General features: G+C 38.9%; 1 long non-coding RNA gene across 1 annotated transcript; it reads right to left on the bottom strand.

The window, feature by feature from the left end:
- Nucleotides 1-146: 146 nt before the first annotated feature.
- On the bottom strand, nt 147-15,261 carry LOC133268229 (uncharacterized). Its single transcript, XR_009743015.1, has 3 exons — nt 15,180-15,261; nt 2,845-3,015; nt 147-264 (listed from the first exon to the last, which is right to left on the bottom strand). It is a non-coding gene; the product is annotated as an uncharacterized LOC133268229 (long non-coding RNA).
- Nucleotides 15,262-18,160: the final 2,899 nt, after the last annotated feature.

The raw sequence follows: 18,160 nt of genomic DNA on the forward strand, positions 1-18,160 counted from the left end.
TCTCAAAGGAGGAAACCTGCTAGTGCATATTTAATATTTAGTTTCTAATTACTCCCTTAATTTGTGACTCTGTTGTCACATGTGATTTTATGATACTTGCAAAAATCAAAGAAAGCATGTCTTGTTGTTCCAGTACAAATTGTGAGGTATGGTGTTCAGCGGCTGTCTTCTTCAGAAAAGGGAGGTGTTTCTCAGAAAATCTTTCCATTGAGTCCAGAACAAGAAATGGAAGTTGGTAATCAAGATTTCAATTCTCCAGTGTTTCTAGAACAGAGACAGGAGTGTATGAAATTTGAATACAGCTGCATTAGTTCTCCCTCTACCCCACTGAAAAACAAGAAGTTCATAGGTTATTATCATATAGAGTTCTCCAGGTACAACTAATCATTCATCATGTACTTGTTCTGATAATCAGCTACTTAGTGCTATGCAGCAGCTTATTAAAACTCTTACTATATATTGTAATGAGCTTGCTATACATCTGGTTGCAATATGGGCAAAAAGACAGAGAACTTCTATTTTGTAAAGTAAAAAAAAAAAAAAAAAAAAAATTAATATACTCAAAACCCGGGCCTGCATGTCTGGAAAATCAGTAGAACACATAAAAACTTAAAAAAAAAAAGGAAATAAGCAAACATACATGAACAAATGAAAAGTTTAATTAACACCAGAAAGTAAAGATGGATTCTGCACATTTTTCATGATCAAGTGACCTGGAAAAAGAGAGTGTCATGGTTTAAACCCAGCCTGTCACTCAGAAACCATGGAGCTGTTTACCCACTCCTCCTCCTTCTTCCCCCCGCTCCCAGAGGGATGGGGAGGAGAATCGAAAGAATGCAATTCCCACAGGTTGAGATAAGAACAGTTCAGTAACTAAGGTATAACACAAATCACTGCTGCTACCACCAATAATAATATTGATAAGGGAAATAACAAGGGAAGAGAATACAACCTCTCACCACCCGCCGACTGATACCCAGGCTGACCTGAGCAGCAACCTAGCCCTTACGGGTAACTGCTGTGGTATGGAATACCTCTTTGGTCAGTTTGGGTCAGGTGTCCTGTCTCTGCTTCCTCCTGGCTTCCCCTCCTCCCTGCCAGAGCATGAGACTCACAAAGTCCTTGGTCAGAGTAAACATTACTGAACAGCAATTAAAACCATCGGTGTTATCAGCGCTGTTCCCAGGCTGAAAGTCAAAACCAGAGCACTGCACCAGCTACTAAGAAGGAGAAAAATGACTGCTACTGCTGAACCCAGGACAGTATTCACCCCTTAATCCATACCATTCACGTCATGCTGAGATCTCACATTCTCCCATATGAAGACAGGCTGAGGAAGCTGGGGCTGTTCAGCCTGGAGAAAAGAAGGCTGCGTGGAGATCTCATAGCAGCCTTCCAGTATCTGAAGGGGGACTATAGGGATGTTGGAGACGGACTCTTCATTAGAGACTGTAGCGACAGGACAAGGGGTAATGGGTTGAAACTCAAACAGGGGAAGTTTAGGTTGGATATAAGAAGGAAATTCTTTCCTGTTAGGGTGGTGAGGCACTGGAATAGGTTGCCCAGGGAGGTTGTGAATGCTCCATCCCTGGCAGTGTTCAAGACCAGGTTGGATGAGGCCTTGGGTGATATGATTTAGCGTAAGGTGTCCCTGCCCATGGCACGGGGGTTGGAACTAGATGATCTTAAGGTCCTTTCCAACCTTAACTATTCTATGATTTTATGATTTTCAATATACCGTCACTTTTATCTCATATAGATGCATATATATACATACACACGCACACACACACACACAGAGATCATTCCTTAGTGATGGACCAATCCCTATAAAGCTGCTGAGTCCATTCGGTCCATGATGTTGGGCTCCATCTCTTAACGGTCTTTTAGAGCAGGAGAGGCTGTGTGCAGTGCTGGATCGTTGTCTACTGATGCTGATCGTTCATTTACCACAGAACTTTGTCTGGTTTCATCAAGGTTCATTCTTTGTTGGGATGATGGTCGGAGGGAAGTCAGGGCCAGTCGCTGATGATCTGAAGAATTCTAGTTGGTGGACTATAAAAGTACTACATAGCAAGCAGCAGCATACAATTGAGTTCATTGGCTGTTTTCCCCTAAAATCAAATCCCCTTGAGGTATACATCGGACTTCCCCATCTTCCCGCATTACCCACCAAGTATATCCAGGTCCCTGAGCAAAAGCAATCCCACGAGTGGGTTTGCCTTTACCTGAAGCAGGAATTACCCAGACTGTCTTCCCCAGCAAATTCTTCATATGCACCATGGGAACTTTGTCCCCCTCTACAATATGTAAAAGTTCTGACTGGGCTGGGCTAACCCTGTTGGCAGATCCTCTGGTGTTGACCAACCAGGTGGCTTTTGGTAAATGTGTATCACAGTGTTTGAAAGTTCCCCCACCCATTGCTCTCAGTGTAGTTTTTAACAGCCCATTGTACTGTTTGATTTTCCCAGAGGCTGGTGCATGGTAGGGGATGTGATATACCCACTCAATGCCATGCTCTTTGGCCCAAATATCTATAAGGCTGCTCTGGAAATGAGTCCCATTGTCTGACTCAATTCTCTCTGGCGTGCCATGTCTCCACAAAATCTGTTTTTCAAGGCCCAGGATAGTGTTCCAGGCAGTGGTGTGAGGCACAGCATATGTTTCCAGCCATCAACTCACATAAAACCTTGAATGGTTATAAAGTGTTTACAGTACAGATGAGAAAAAAACAAGTTCAAATAACAAATTAAGTAATTAAAATTGAGAAAGTAACTTCAAAAAAGATCTTACAACAGAAATTCTGGAAATTATATGCATGATGATATTTGACATTTTAGTTACACAAAGACACATAATTTTCCCCTCATCAATTTATATTTCTTCTTCTTTTACAGTTATTTAGCTGCTATGTTATCTCAGACATGATAACTATTTTTTTCACCTTTGGTCATTAGTATTTGCATGTCCATGGCTCCAGACACCTATAGGATGCCCATATTTGAGATAAAGTATCTACAAAAGACAACGGAGAATTCTGGTTCAGAGAGGCAACAACCTAAAACTTTCATCCAGCAAAGACACTCTCTTTTCAGAAGAAAGTGACAGGTGAAAAAGGCTACTCACAACTGGACCTACATGACTTTATTTTGTAGGAGCATTACAGACCTTTCCCTGCCTGTTTTGAATAGCTTTCAAACAAGGATTATATATGTATGCCAGTAAAACACTTCCTCCCCCAGGTAACTGTCTTTGGACTAGCCTGCATGTTCCCACAGGAAAAAGTTTTCATGTTTCCGTCCTTGCACCACCCTGAAATTACTTGGAAGGTATGGTTCCCATACCAATTCCAGAACTTCTAAATTTTGCCTGAGTTTCTGAAAATTGTGTACCCCAAATTGTAAGACTGAAAGAGAATCAATACAATTTTTTTCTCATAGTTACAGAGCAAAGTTACTCACTTCAGTTTTCCTCAATTCTGGCAATTCAGGGCACCATAAGTCATTATTCTCTCTTACCAACTACTGTTCCAAAGCACATATCTCCATAAGGGGAAATAAAATACTTCTACAAACTCATCTTTCAAGACCCAAGAGAACTGTCTCACTGAGAGAGCTTCTTGACATGACACAAAGAAAAACCCTCAACATAATCACTGCAGAGCAATCTGAAAATGTAATCATACTCTAGACTTGTCACTTCTGTTTCTGAGACAGGCAAGTACATTTCTGACATTTAGGGCCTGTTACTGCTGCCACTGAAGTTAAAGAGAAACTCTCATTTGACTTGAACAGGCACAGACTATTATGCTACAGATCAGAGCTATCGTAAAAGAGCAAAGATCTTCCTCTGAAGGACAGATACACACATAGGTGAGCTGCTGCTCTTCTTCAGCTGTTCTACAAACTATATTGCATGGTTTCACGAAACAGAGAGAGACAAGCAGTAATAGGATCCTCGTGAGAGGAACCAAATTAAATTTTCCTAAGATTATTTTACCTTCCCTGTTTCCCCTAGATAAATAAATAAACAAAAGGAGGAGAACAAAACAAGTTTATTCTAGTGCTTGACTAATTAACAGTACTAATTAGAGTTTAATGGCAATGATAATCATATCCTTCTGAGTCTACTGAGGTTGCCACATCAGATGGATTGCAATGTTACCCCTCCCTCTATGAACTTAAATCAATATCACTTCAAACCTAAAAGGGTCGTTTCATGAAAAGTGATCAGAGAGCCACCTTCCATTTCTGTGCTAAAATGATAAAATCAAAAGCCTTTTGAGTGGTGGGAGGAGAAAGGATAAAGCACTACTTTGAGTAACAAAATCAGTAAATGAAGCTCCTTACTGTCCCATATAAACATCATGTTTAGGTTTTCATTTGAAGTAGTCAAATATGAACAATCCCCAAGCTAATATTCACAGCCTCTATGCAACTAGAATGTTTCTAATAAAAACACAGAAATACAGAATAATTAAGTTAGTGAGGACCTTCGTATTCCAATCTACCATTCCAAGTAGAGCTATCAAGAAAAGTTTACTCATGGCTTTGTCTAGCTAAACATTGAATACCTCCAGGGATGGGGAGCCCACCCTCCAGATACGTATTCCAGTGTTTGATAACCTTCATGAGGAAAAAAAAAATTTTCTTATATCAAATAGGAATCTCATTGCAACTTGTGTTACTCAGGGAAAGGCATCAGACACCCCCCTATAGCTCAAGGACTGGATGGCAGCACCCTCTCACTGGAGTCTTATATGGGTCGAGACCTTGCCCTGGTTTTGGTTAGGATAGAGTTAATTTTCCTCCTAGTAGCTGGTGCAGTGTTGCATTTTGGATTTAGTGTGACAATAATGCATGGATGTTTTCGTTGTTGCTAAGTAATGCTTTTCCTCTAGTCTCTCATGCTCTGCCAGTGAGGAGGGGCACCAGAAGCCAGGAGGGAGCAGAGACATGACACCTGATCCAAACTAGCCAAAAGAGTATTTCATACCATGTCATGCCCAGTATATAAACTGGGGGGAGTTACCCAGAAGGCCCAGGTAACTTCTTGGGTCAGGCTGGGTATCGGTCAGCAGGTGGTGAGCAGCTGTATTGTGCATCACTTGTGTTTCCTGAATTTTCTTTTCCCTTCTCTCTTTTCTTATCGTTACTATTGTTGTTATTATTTCTATTATGATTATACTTCATTTCAATTATGAAGCTGCTCTTATCTCAACCTGTGGCTTTTACCTTCTTCTGATTCTCCTCACCCATCCCATGTGCGGAAGGCGAGGGAAGAGTGAGCGAGATACTGTGTGGTTCTTTGTTGCTAGCTGGAGCTAAGCCATAACAGGCCTCTGATGTGCAAAGTCACTCCAGTTCATGCTGGAGATCATGCCTGATGGCACACTGACACTATCACTGGGCAGTTTTAAGTAGTCCCATACTGTCTTGAACACAATTTCAGGCCTCTCTGCAACCCCACTAACTGCTACTACAACTCTTATCTCCACTAGCTACAGGCTGAGAGCAGTGCTCTTATATAGCCAGCTGAAAGATGCTTGACTTTCTCTGAGCAACTGTCAGTTGGAAACAATAGCTGTAGCTATTCCTAAACAAGAAACAGCCAACAGAGGCTCTCTAACAGGGATTTCATAGAAGCAAAAGCCTCTGGAAGTTAAACCTCACTGACAGCAGCAAGCTAGGAGTTCCCAGGCATTGCAGCTTTCAGATGTTCCCTGAAGCTCTCTCCAGAAGCAGATCAGAAACTGCTGGAACAACTCCTGCCTTTTGGTTGTCTGTCTCTGTCTCTGCTTGCTCTTTCAAGCCCCAAATGCTCAGGGACAAATGAATGGTTTATTCTTTAAAGAAATATCAATGAAATCTTTGGGAAGGATCATAAAAAATACACAACTGTAGAGCAGTTGGACCAAACCTATTCTGAGTTTACTAACAAAATATAATCAGAGGAGACTAACACAGAGTCTGGGAAGTTTCTGAAACATACTAGTAAATATCCAGACCCAGCACTCAGCTAAGACAACCACAGAGTATATAGGATATAAAGCAGACAAGAAATTCCTATAAAGAATGGATAGAAGAACGCTAAAGCAGTATCTCTGCTTTACACAAGGCCACACCTGACCGCTGCATGAGAACAGGGAAGAAATATGGAGATGTTATGGAGCAGCTAAAAGCTAACATAAGGATGGCACAATGGTACTAAGATACGTATTCAGGTATAGGTCAGGGCCTCACATGAATAATAAACATATACAGCAGGAATACTCTTATGAGTATTATAATAATGAAAACAACATCTACGAATGTAAAATTCAAGAAACAGAATTGGAGCATCCAGAGGTCAGAATGAGATTACGAATGCTGTTGTTTTTAGTGCTAAAAGCAGATGGACAGTAGAGCTAAGTCTGATATCAGCTTTTGTTGTCATTAGTTCTAAACATGGTAGAAGGAATCCTATAAGGGAGAAACAACTAGCTAACAAACACAAGCTTTTGGTCTGTCTTAGCCAACCATCCTACCTCATTGTTATTTTTTTGTTTCTTCTTAAAATAATCATAAATACTAAGAAAAAAAATACTGAAGTCTCTAATTTTGCAAGAAAAACTGTCAATTTGAAGAAGCCCTTGAGGGGCAGGAACTTCTCCCTGTTCCCTGATCGGTCTCTCTCTATCGCTCCCACTAGGAGTAATATCTTTTCCTATCTGTTTTGCTAATTCAAATATATATTTCCACTAGTGATTAGAGCTCTGATCCTACAATTAGTTAAACACAAGCTTAATTTTATGTATGTGAATCATCCCATCAACATTCCATATGCCAGAGACTTTGTGGAATTGGTGCCTAAAAATGAAACCATTATGAATTAATTCCATTTCTGGAATGGAGTTGTAGAACCAGGGTTGGAAAGTACACGAAGAACTGAGATGCTGGAACATAAACACACAGCACAACACAGGCCAATGAAGTAAGTGTTTAAAATAAAAATAAAATAAAATAAAATAAATAAAATAAAAATCACACAAGAGTTGATGTTATTAATTAAGAAGCTTCATTCTTATTACCCAATAGTCAATGCTTCTCCAATAAAAACATGGCAAAATGCCTCATTTTAAAGAGCACATGCCAGACTTTGGATTTAACTCTGCCTGGTATTGGCCACTACAGCATCATAAATTTGGTACATTTTTTATTCTGGCCCCATATGTTAGAAGTAGGTCTAAACCCAACTCTTCTCTACGTACGCAAAACAAAACAAGCCTCAGGGATGTATAATTACAATGAAAATCTCTAACACGTACTTAACATTTTACATGTGAAAAACACTTTACAAATATTAACTAAGTAATTAGAACTAAATATAACTAATTAATACACTAATGAATTAATGAGTACTGTGTATGCTGCTTAAAATATCTGCAGCATTTTAGTAATGTTCATTACAACAGTGGTAACTGTTTGTTCTATTGCAGGAACACATGCCAGAATCGGGCTTGCAGTGTAAAAGAAGGTTGCAGAACAACATTTAATAGCTCAGAGTGAAATCTCAATACTTAACTTGCTGAACATGTCTAAAAGTAATGGGCCCAGAATCTCTCTCTTCATTGACATTTTTGCCACCTACTAAAAGACAAGTGAATTTCACAACTGTTACTCAAAAGCAAATGCGACATTACTTCAAAGTTCACTGGAACTTCACACTATTAGTAAATTTAGTCTTCTTCAGTCTTTCCACAAAATATTTTATAGAATCATCGTTTCCTGTGTACTAAATCCACTATTTTAATATATATTAAAGTGTACCTCCTGTTAACCTAGTGCATGCTCAACATTTAATATCACATGCTGTACACAGAGTCACTGTCAGAAGATAGCAAGTAATTTCTTCACAAATATCACCACTTTGTAGTTCCAAACTATCCAAGGCTTGCCTCCTTCTCTAGTTTGTAAATACACTACTCATAGGCTATGGTGGCAGGGGATTATTCTGATTTTAACTTGCATATCAAAACATTCTTAATTCTGTTTCTCCTATTAAATAGATTATTTGAAAAAACAAAAATACATTATTTGATTTTACAAGGGTAACTTTTAATGCCAAATTATGAATTTAAAATGTAAAGTGTTCAAATATTTACCATGCTCTCTTCTCACAATGTTCCTGGTAGCAAACTTATCCCTGACAGTATTCATCTCCTGTAAACACTGGCAAAGCAATTTCAGAATTGTTATTCCATTGCATATTCACTAGCTGTTGCTGGAGGTATTTTGTTCAGCTCTAATTAGCACAGTTAATAAGACCAATATTTTCATTACGGAATGCTGCAGTAAGGCAAAACATGCTTAAAAACTTTTACAAAAATCCCCAGAAATATATTTCTTAGTCTTCTATAACAAAAGCAAAAAGCCCTCAAAAACTGAAGAAAAAACACTTTTGGTGTTTGTCATTTTGATGGGGACAAAAAATTAGAATTAAAGCATTCATATTAGTCAGTCTTCTAGAGAAAAGAGGTATATTTTTCTAATTGCTTTTTCATTACTATTTACAGCTGTCCAATGTCTTTTTAAGGAGAAATAAGCAATGAATTTGGAATCACTCTCACAGCCCTTAGTGTTGACGCTATCGTTCTTTGCACCCTTGCCTGCCTTAAAGAAACAGAACACTGAAATAAAGGCAGAGGCATCTACAATCTTGTGGCAGCATTTAGAACTGGCAAATAGAGACCAAAGGAAAAGAAAATAGTAGAGCTGCAGCAGAAAAAAATGAGTGCTAGGTGTGAGGAAACAGCACAGCCTTCAGCATCTCTGCCCTTAGAACAGAAGCCCCAGGCCTTGGGGCTTTTGGCCTGCTCTTCCATCTGCAGAGAGCATTCACTTCTGCCACAGAACTCACAACAAACTCTGCCTTCATGGGCCTTGTGACAGCTACCACAGCACCAAGAAAAAAGGAGTAAAATACATATGTCAGACCTCCTGTGTCTCAGATATCTGGGCTTTGTTAAGTAGCATTCTTCACGTCTAATAATAACAAGCCAGAAAAGGATCCCGAGCCTGTAACTTTCCTCTCCCTCCTCCCTCTGCCCCCATCGCTTTTCTTTTTAAAGAGGAAAGCTCAAATTTGCCCTTGGAAAACACTCTTCCATCCATCCACACAACCTCTTCAAATGCAACTTTTTTAATGAATTGACAACTCACTGTGCTTTTCCTTCTGCAGAAATGTCAGTCAGGAAATTGTCTCTGTAAACCGCCCTAAAATAATCTTGTGCTCATGTGGAGTAATTATTTTCAAAACCGTTCCTGCAGAAAAATATGATCAAATATCAAACAGATACTGTATAATTAAGCAGCAAGACACAATAGGGAGTGGAATATAGGTCTAGGTGCTTTATTAAGCATGAGACTGAAGGCACAGGTTGTAACATAAAGCTGTTTCCTATGGTAACACATCATGCACCTGTTGAGGTTTTGCTATCCAATGTTTCCACTTGAATTGTTTTACTTCATTTCCATGATGTTGTGATTTAACCCCAGCTAGCACCTAAGTACCATGCAGCCTCTTGCTCACCTTCAGCCTCCCCTGTAGGATAGGGGGGAGAATTCACCTCCTTCAGCAGTTTCTGCAGCTCGTCATAGGGGACTCCGTACAGCTGCCTTCCATCTCTGATGTTTTCCCACAATACGGCAAGAGCCATCAGTAAACAAGGCATACTGCTTTTCACTTTCTGACAGTTTATTATATGGTGGGGCCACATCAGCAAATGTCACTTCCTCCTCTGGTGACATTCTGAAATCTTTGCCCTCTGGCCAGTCCATAATCATTTCCAAGACTCCTGGATGACTGGGATTTCCTATTTCAGCTCATTGTGTGATCAGCACAACCAGCTTACTCCATGTAGCATCGGTTGCATGATGTGTAGAGGAGACCCTGCCTTTGAACATCCAGCCCAGCACAGGCAGCCAGGGTGCCAGGAGGAGCTGTGCTTCAGTGCCAATCACTTCCGAAGCAGCTCGAACCCCTTCATAGGCTGCCAGTATCTCTTTCTCAGTTGGGGTATAGCTGGCCTCAAGATCCTCTGTACACCCAACTCCGAAAGCCAAGAGGTTGACCTCAGGTCTCCCCTGGTGCTTCCTGCCAGAGGCCCCAGGTAGGACCATTCTTCGCAGCTTCTGTGTAGAGCGCATTTTTCACATCTGGCCCGGTCTGGACAGGTCCAAGGGCTACTGCATGAACTATCTCGCGTTTAATTTGCTGAAAGGCTTGTTGTTGCTCAGGGCCCCATTTAAAATCATTCTTCTTCAGGGTCACGCGATAGAGAGCGCTTACAATCAATTGTAATTCAGGATGTGCAGAACGCATCCAGAGTCCCACAACACCCAAGAAAGCTTGTGTTTCTTTCTTATTAATTGGTGGAGACATTGCTGTTATCTTGTTGATCACATCCATTGGTATCTGACGATGTTCATCTTGACATTTTATTCCCCAAAACTGATCGCCTGTGCAGGTCCCTTGACCTTTGTTTCATGGCAAAACCAGCTTTCAGAAGGATTTGGATTATTTTTTTCTCTTTCCCAAAAACTTCTTGCACTATATAGTCCCACATGATAATGTCATCAATGCATTGCAGGTGTTCTGGAGCTTGCCCCTGTCCCAGTGCAGTCTGGATCAGTCAATGGCAGACGGTAGGACTGTGTTTCCACCCCTGGGGCAGTCAGTTCCAAGTGTACTGGAGGCCCCTCCAAGTAAAAGCAAACTGTGGCCTGCACTCTGCTGCCAAAAGAACTGAGAAAAATGCATTGGCAATATCAGTTGTGGCATACCACTTGGCTGCCTTTGACTCCAATTCATATTGAAGTTCTAGCATGTCCAGTACAGCAGCGCTCAATGGTGGTGTGACTTAATTCAGGCCATGATATTCTGCTGTTAGTCTCCACTCTCCATTAGACTTTCACACTGGCCATATGGGGCTATGAAAGGGTGAGAAGGTCCTCTCCAGTTCCAGCTGACAAATCAGCTTATGGATAAGAATGAGGGAGTCCCAGTGCAATATTGCAGCCAGCCCACCAGTGTGGTTGTGATTGGCACTTGTTCTTTCTACTTAAGCAATCCCACAATAGAAGCACAGCACTGTACCAGCTACGAGGAAGGAAATTAACTCTACCCCAGCTGAAACCAAGACACATGATCACCTTTACTACTTAAGTAGTTCTACTTCCTCTCCGGCTAACATGCTAAACTTGCAATTTACAGCATGAGAGCTGAGAAGATAGAAACCAAAACCACAAAAGACAAGACAAATTTGGCATAACACTTCTAGGAAGGCCAAGTGAAAATGCTGACGAAACATGCTAGGCAGTTCCTCAGGCATTTGCAATTTGCTATTAGCTATATGAGCTCTCATATAAAACCTGTTCTTTTAAGATGACAATTACAGCAGCATGGCCAGCTTGATCTACTCTCCAAATATGAAACACTTAATTTAAGAAATGCAGGAAAGCTATTTAATGGGAAGAACATAAAGAGAAGCCATATGGGGACTTACCTGATTAGTAACCTTCACATATTCATTTTCTAGCAGATGCAAATGCAAGCAGTAGGCTTAGAATTATACGAGGCAGTATATGCACAGCTAATTTAAAGACTCAAATAAGACAAGATTTGGATTTAGTGCTATTTTTTCCAGCAGAAAAGAGCTGGCAAAGGGCTAGGAGAACAAAGGGTGAGGGTAGATGGTTAGTCAGAGAACCTAAACCCAAGCATGCATATAAAGAGTCTCTAACAGACATTAGATCAAGCCAATTCAACCCAACTATTATCTTGATTCTCCACTTTCTCTTGATTGAAAAATTAGTTAGATTCTTGTCTACAAGGGTGGGGGAGAAGGGGGAAAGGTCGAATTCCTTGCCTGAACATACCACTCTGGTGAGATGTGTTAGTTCTAAATGTAGCAGCAGATATGAACCACCATTTCCAGAAGCAGTCTTTTCTCTTTTTCTTTTCATGAAAAGGGGCTGGATTTTGGAAAGGAACAAAGGCATTCAGCATTAAACCCAGTTGTGCAACAACATCTGCCAGGAGCCCTGGGAATTCATCAGTCAGCAGCTCTACCCAGAGAACTCTCATAAACTGCAGGTCTGTAGCTAGTCCTAATTATGACAGCAGAAGAACGCTGAATCTAGGAGGACACTATTGAAGAATCTCAATCCAAAGACTGTACTGAGAATATTAAGGTTTATACTGCATCATTTCCCATTTTTATCACGTCACACAAGAGATTTAGAAACTGTTGTACTCTGTTGTTTTTACTGTATCTGTTACTGGAATGAGACACCAAAGCGTAATGCCAAGTGCAGTTTGTGAAAGATAGTAATACACCAAACTCCTTCATATTTTATAAGTCAATTTGCCAGGCTCTCCGGTATGTTCATACAGGTTGCAACAGCTGTAAAAGGGAACAAAAGTAGTTGGCCATTCTTATCACAGGGTAAAGCGTTGCATGACAGATCTTCCACAGAATAGATGTCATTACTCAGGATATATTTGTGACACAACTATATAAACTGAATAGCAGGTAATGGTGCAAACATAACACATTATGGTTATCATTTTAATACTGCATTAGTGAGATATTTAAAAAATGCAATATTTATGGGTGTGCATATATTACACACCTGCAAATATATACTTTCATACCAGGAAAGTCAAAATTCCTCCCTATCTTAGGTGAGGAAAGGCGAGGACAGACCATATGCAGTGCTAATACAGGAGACTCCTCTGCCAAAGAACAGGGAGAGAAAGAGAGGGCAAAGTAAAGACTTTATTTCTTGGGTCTAAGGTGCATAATTGCTGCTGTGGACAGTATCTAGTCTGGAGACTGCCATGGTTGAAAAGTGAATTGCCTTCATGTTACAGCATTCCTGCTCAGGGTCTCATTAGGCATGTTTTGCAAAGCAAAGCTGGAATATGTCCTCTATACAAAAAAGCCACTGGAACTCTACTCCAAATCTTTGCAGAAACCAAAACCAGAATTATGTTCTTACGTTCTTAGAGATATTAAAAAAAAAAAACTTAAAAAAAACATAAACCCCAAATGTTCAGAAACAATTGCCAGGAGTTTTGTATTTATTTGTTTGTTTGATGGTGGTCTGTGCCTAATAAACAATGCATCCTCCTAAGCCATTCAATTAAATTGAAACCAAACAAAGGACCAAAATCCATCCATCTCTCTCAACCCCCATTCACAGGAAAACTTTGATCTGTCACACTGGCAGTAAAATCAAAGAAAAGCCCAACCAAAAGCATTCCTATCACTCCACTGCTTTACTTGGATTCTGCTAGTTAAACTCCACTCAAGTAATCAGTTACCATTTATTGGTCCATTTATCTCCTAGTCTTTTTAGTGGAGTATCTCTACAATCAAATACAAAAATAGAACACTGTAACTCAGTAAGAGCAGTGCAAACACTGTCAGAAAGGGACTGTGCTATTTGAAGGTCAAGTAAAACAGCATTTGGAGTCAAAAACCTGCCATATTGTGCTACCATTACTGAGGTTTGTGTTCTCCATTACATTGAAATTTAGCTACAGTTGCTCTGGAATTTCTGCTCATTTACACCAGAGTAAATCAGCAAAGGTTTTGGATCATAGGAATTAAGTTCATTGATGACTAAGCTTCATCACAGAGGGATACCTGCACAGTCTTTAATCTAGGAGAGAGTTTAGTTCTTTCTTTATATATAAACTCTAGATCTTAGATGATACAATTTTCTGGTTTTTCAGTGAATCATGGTTTGAAGTTTGCCTAATTCTACCACAGCATGCATCTCATGTAATGGTATCCCCTGCAGACAAAATTTCTACCCAAAGTACAAGGCTATTTCAGAAAGAAACCACTCTTATTTGCCTGAATTGGTTGGTATGGTACTTAAATAGCCACATTCACCTAGTGATTTCTCTAAATGCTTGTTTTCAAATGTTTTAAATTATTTATGGTTGTGTTAAAGTTAGAAAAAGGTTAGGTGAGTACAGAACACATAACATTTAGAAAAGATTCATATCAATCACTTTCAAATGAGGAGTAGGTAAAACAACAGGCATATTAAAAGCTGTACCACCAATTTCTATTTCTAGGACTACTAGTACTATTTTAGTTAGGTGCAGAGGCATTGAAGTAAGAGAAAATAAATAAAAACCAAACAAATAAAACCACAAAACCAAACCCAAAACCACACAAACCCAAGGAATAGAGGGACTGTGTAAATCCTCAGATGGCTTTGACAATTAAATGTATTAATTTTCAGATAAGCTACAGACTTTGGCCATGATATGTGATAGGAAAAGGAAGAGAATTTAGCAAGGGAAGAGAAGAATTACTAGTGCATTAAGCAGCTCTGTTCCAGTCTGATGGAACCATGTGTTTTTACTGGCCGTCTGGCATATCAGGTTAATATGAGACTGTATCAAAAGAGGAAACTAAAAGTTAGTATCAATGAATGTGTACAAATATGAGTGTGCATTTAATGAAACAGTAGAGCAAAAGCCAATGTCCTGCATCACTACTAAATAACTACTGGAAATAAATTACTTTGATAAATAGTTTCATAGGTCTTAAGTATCACAAGTCTCTACTAGTTTAAGTGCTTCCACAGACAAATGGATTTTGTTCAAAGGTTATTCATCTTTCCAGGCTATCCCCATTCTCTGGCACAGCACATTGTCTTTTACCATTATGCTGAATTCAGTACCCTGAAACCAGCCAGAATCCAGGTATCTTTCATCTTTTGCATATTTCACAGAGAGTCTTAATCTGTTGAGTGTTTTAATTCCTAGTACAGCAGAATTTGGACACCATATTTTATATTGCAAATGAGTAGGTAAGAGCACTCAGTCCAGAAAAGGGAAACCTTGTCTGAGTAGAGCTGCAAATTTGATTCCCAGCTCTTCCCTTCACTAGAGTGCTCTGGCAATGACACTAAATTACCCTTAAGCTGTGAGCACAGCCTACCTTCTGCAGGAATCTGTACTACAGCATGCCACAAAAAAAAAAGGTAAGGTAGGTGGAACCAAAAGAACGTATCTGCATGCTCATGGTTAGCACATGAGTGCATTCTTTTCTCTGATCAATCATGCCTGTATTTTACCTTTAAGTGAAATTGAAGTGAAATGGGAGTCATTACCTTCACTTTCAGTCCAAAGGTGAATGGAAATCCCTTTGCAGGCTGTACAGGGCTGCAAATCCCAGACAGCTCTCTGCAGTCTTTAGCCATTTGGGGAAACAAGACTGAAGAGTCTTTTGAACATCTGTCAGATACCTATCTGCAGCTTAAAACACCTAATGACCTCACAAATAATCTAACCTAAAGTTCTAAATATTCCAAAAAGCGGGAATATTGCAGAGCCTCTTTCAAGCAGGAACCAAAACCATAAAAAAAACCCCAAACCTAATCCTTTGAGCCTCATAAACTTTCTAAGGAAATTAACTGTCCTGTAATCCTGCTGGTAGAAAATGAGTGTAAGTTGCAAACAGTATTCCAAAGCACAGTAGCAAGGGTAATTGGCTTCCCCCTCCATCCCAAAGTTCTTGACCTTCTGCTCCTTATTAGGGACATAAAACATTGGGAAAACAGTTACATTTGTCATATTCCTTGTAAAATTATACAAATAGAAACTGAAATGGTTTGGAGTCAGTAAAGGGAGTTTGAAAGGCTCCCTGTAGGAAATGCCTAAGAAAAGAAATCTTTAAATCCCCTTAAGTAATTCTAGCAATAGCCGCATGCACTTGTACAATGTACTTCAAAGTATTAAAATTTTAACCAGGTGCAATTATAAACAAAGCTGTAAAATTTAAAGATGATAACACATCTGTTGCTGTTCTGATATTTAAATCACAGATCCTGGTGAAAATAACAGTAATGATACAAACACCTGACTTTAGAGACATTCTGAATCCTACTTTTCTCCCTACAATTAATTACTGACCATAAAGCTCCCTTTGAGAAAGCATATTGTCCCTCCCTACACATTGTTACTCATAAGGCTTGCTCCATCTGATTCTAGAGATAATTCAAATTTAAATTCAGGATCCCAGAAAGGAGACCATAATACCGGGTAAGTCCTACTTCTATTGACAAATATTTGTACCTTGCTGCTAAGAGAGAACAGTTCTGCAAACTTCAAGTCCTAGGATCTAAGAGGTAAACAACCTTAGGCAGCACCTGACAGCATATTTCAGGTGTACATATTAATACAGGAATTAATCTTGCCTCTGATAAGAGTGTAAGAAAGTTATATTGATACTAATATTTTAATTCAATTTATAACATTAAAATAACTGGAGTGTCAGCACAGAAATGCTGACAAAAATTCAGCAAAATTCTAATACAGTGTCTCTTGTGAATTTTCATGCTGTACATCATCAATGAAAGAAACATACCAGTTGCTATAAGAGAACATGAGAGAGGACTCCAGTTGAGAGTGTAAGAGTAATTGCTACTTCAATCCACCACTCTTGAGTAATTTTCAATAGTCAGTCAGCTTCTCTGTCTTCAGAAGCAATAAAGTAAGCAAAAATAACTGAACCTGTACTTTTTCTTGCAAGTGCCTACTAGTTCTACATATATAGTTGTCCTATACTATGTATATATAGAACATGTATAGTTCTGCAAGTATAACTTTAATTGCAATGAAGGATAATACAGGTGCTTAGCACGGTATGTGGTAGACAAATAATACTTTAATGAAGAGAGAAATTACCAGCAATGTCATCTCACAGAAAATGTCAAAATACTTAGGGAACCCACAAAAAAGGCCTGAGCACAGTTGTGACCTCTATAGGAAGCATATTAGCAGAGTCCTCACACTTATATTTCTTTCATACTCTTTATTAATTTTCTGTCTTTATCAGTGATTTGAGTGTAGAAAATGTGTTATGTTTCTTCATAAAATGTCCCATTTCTGTCTCCTGCCCACTGCCATGCATAAAATTACTCACTTAAGCAATTAGCAGCACAAATTTTGCTCTTTAAAAATCGGGCATATTTGAAATCTCACAAAGAAATTCCATAGAAGACACATTTGCTAATGATGATTTAGGAATGAATCCCGAGAAACAGAAATTATCTAATTTCATTGTAACTTGTTCTTTGTCAAAGAAAAAAAGTATTTTCAGCAAACAAAATACATTTAATCTCCATATTCATAATTTGGCTTGTGAAAACTTACCTTCATTTCTTTGAGAGGCTGGGCAATTCCAAGTGTAGAAGCAAATATAAGATGGCAAGAGGACTTATTGAAGTTTTTTAGAAAAATAATTTTTCAACAAACTTTGATATCCAGGTTCTTTGACCAGTTTAAATGTACAGAAATCTTTCCAGAATACAACTAACAGCATTTATTTATTTATTACTATTAACTTTTTTATCAGACAACTTCTTTATTTTCTGATTATGAAACAAGTGTTTGGCACATCAAAGGCTAATTAAGAGTTTTAGGAATTTTTTCAATATCCCATATTGAAATAAATTAATAAATCTGTCTTGTGCAGACACTTTCAAATATAATTTACAAATACATTAGACTGCTTAGGTAACACAGCTCATATTCTTAAATAGACAGAAGATCTTTTTGCTACATGGAAGACCTATCCATAACAACTGCTCTTGTGCTGCAAGGACTCACAGCTCCTGGAGACTGCGGTTACAGACCTCCAGCATAGCAACATTCTTCTTGTCTAGCCTTGTAATTTTTTGCCAGGTACTCTGTACATTAGTTGTTTCATTTCAATTGCCCTAAGGGTTTCTTTCTCAGTAACTAATGGGGAGCTTGATGCATCATTACATTAACGTAGCACAATGTGGTAAAGCTGTAGGATTCTCTAGTAAAGAAATTAATGGCTCTGTTCTTAATAGATTAGTTCTCACAATATTTAGTCACACATCAGCAAGACCTTTATATTTAAAATGTTATTTAAAAAAAGATACTTTACTGGGTTCAAATCCTTTCTAGAAAATAAAGGGTAATTGCAAACACAGTTTATCTGTACAAACAAAGAAAAAAATGGAGACAGGGTGAAGCTATGAAATTGCTTCAGAAAAAAACCCACAGAACACTATATATTAATAAATGTCAAGAACAGATTTGTTGTATTTATTTTTTTTAA

Source organism: Pezoporus flaviventris, unplaced genomic scaffold (assembly GCF_033815535.1).
Source record: "Pezoporus flaviventris isolate CSIRO_AGI_PZ_B2104156 unplaced genomic scaffold, CSIRO_AGI_Pfla_v1 ptg000013l, whole genome shotgun sequence".
Classification (NCBI taxonomy): domain Eukaryota; kingdom Metazoa; phylum Chordata; class Aves; order Psittaciformes; family Psittacidae; genus Pezoporus; species Pezoporus flaviventris.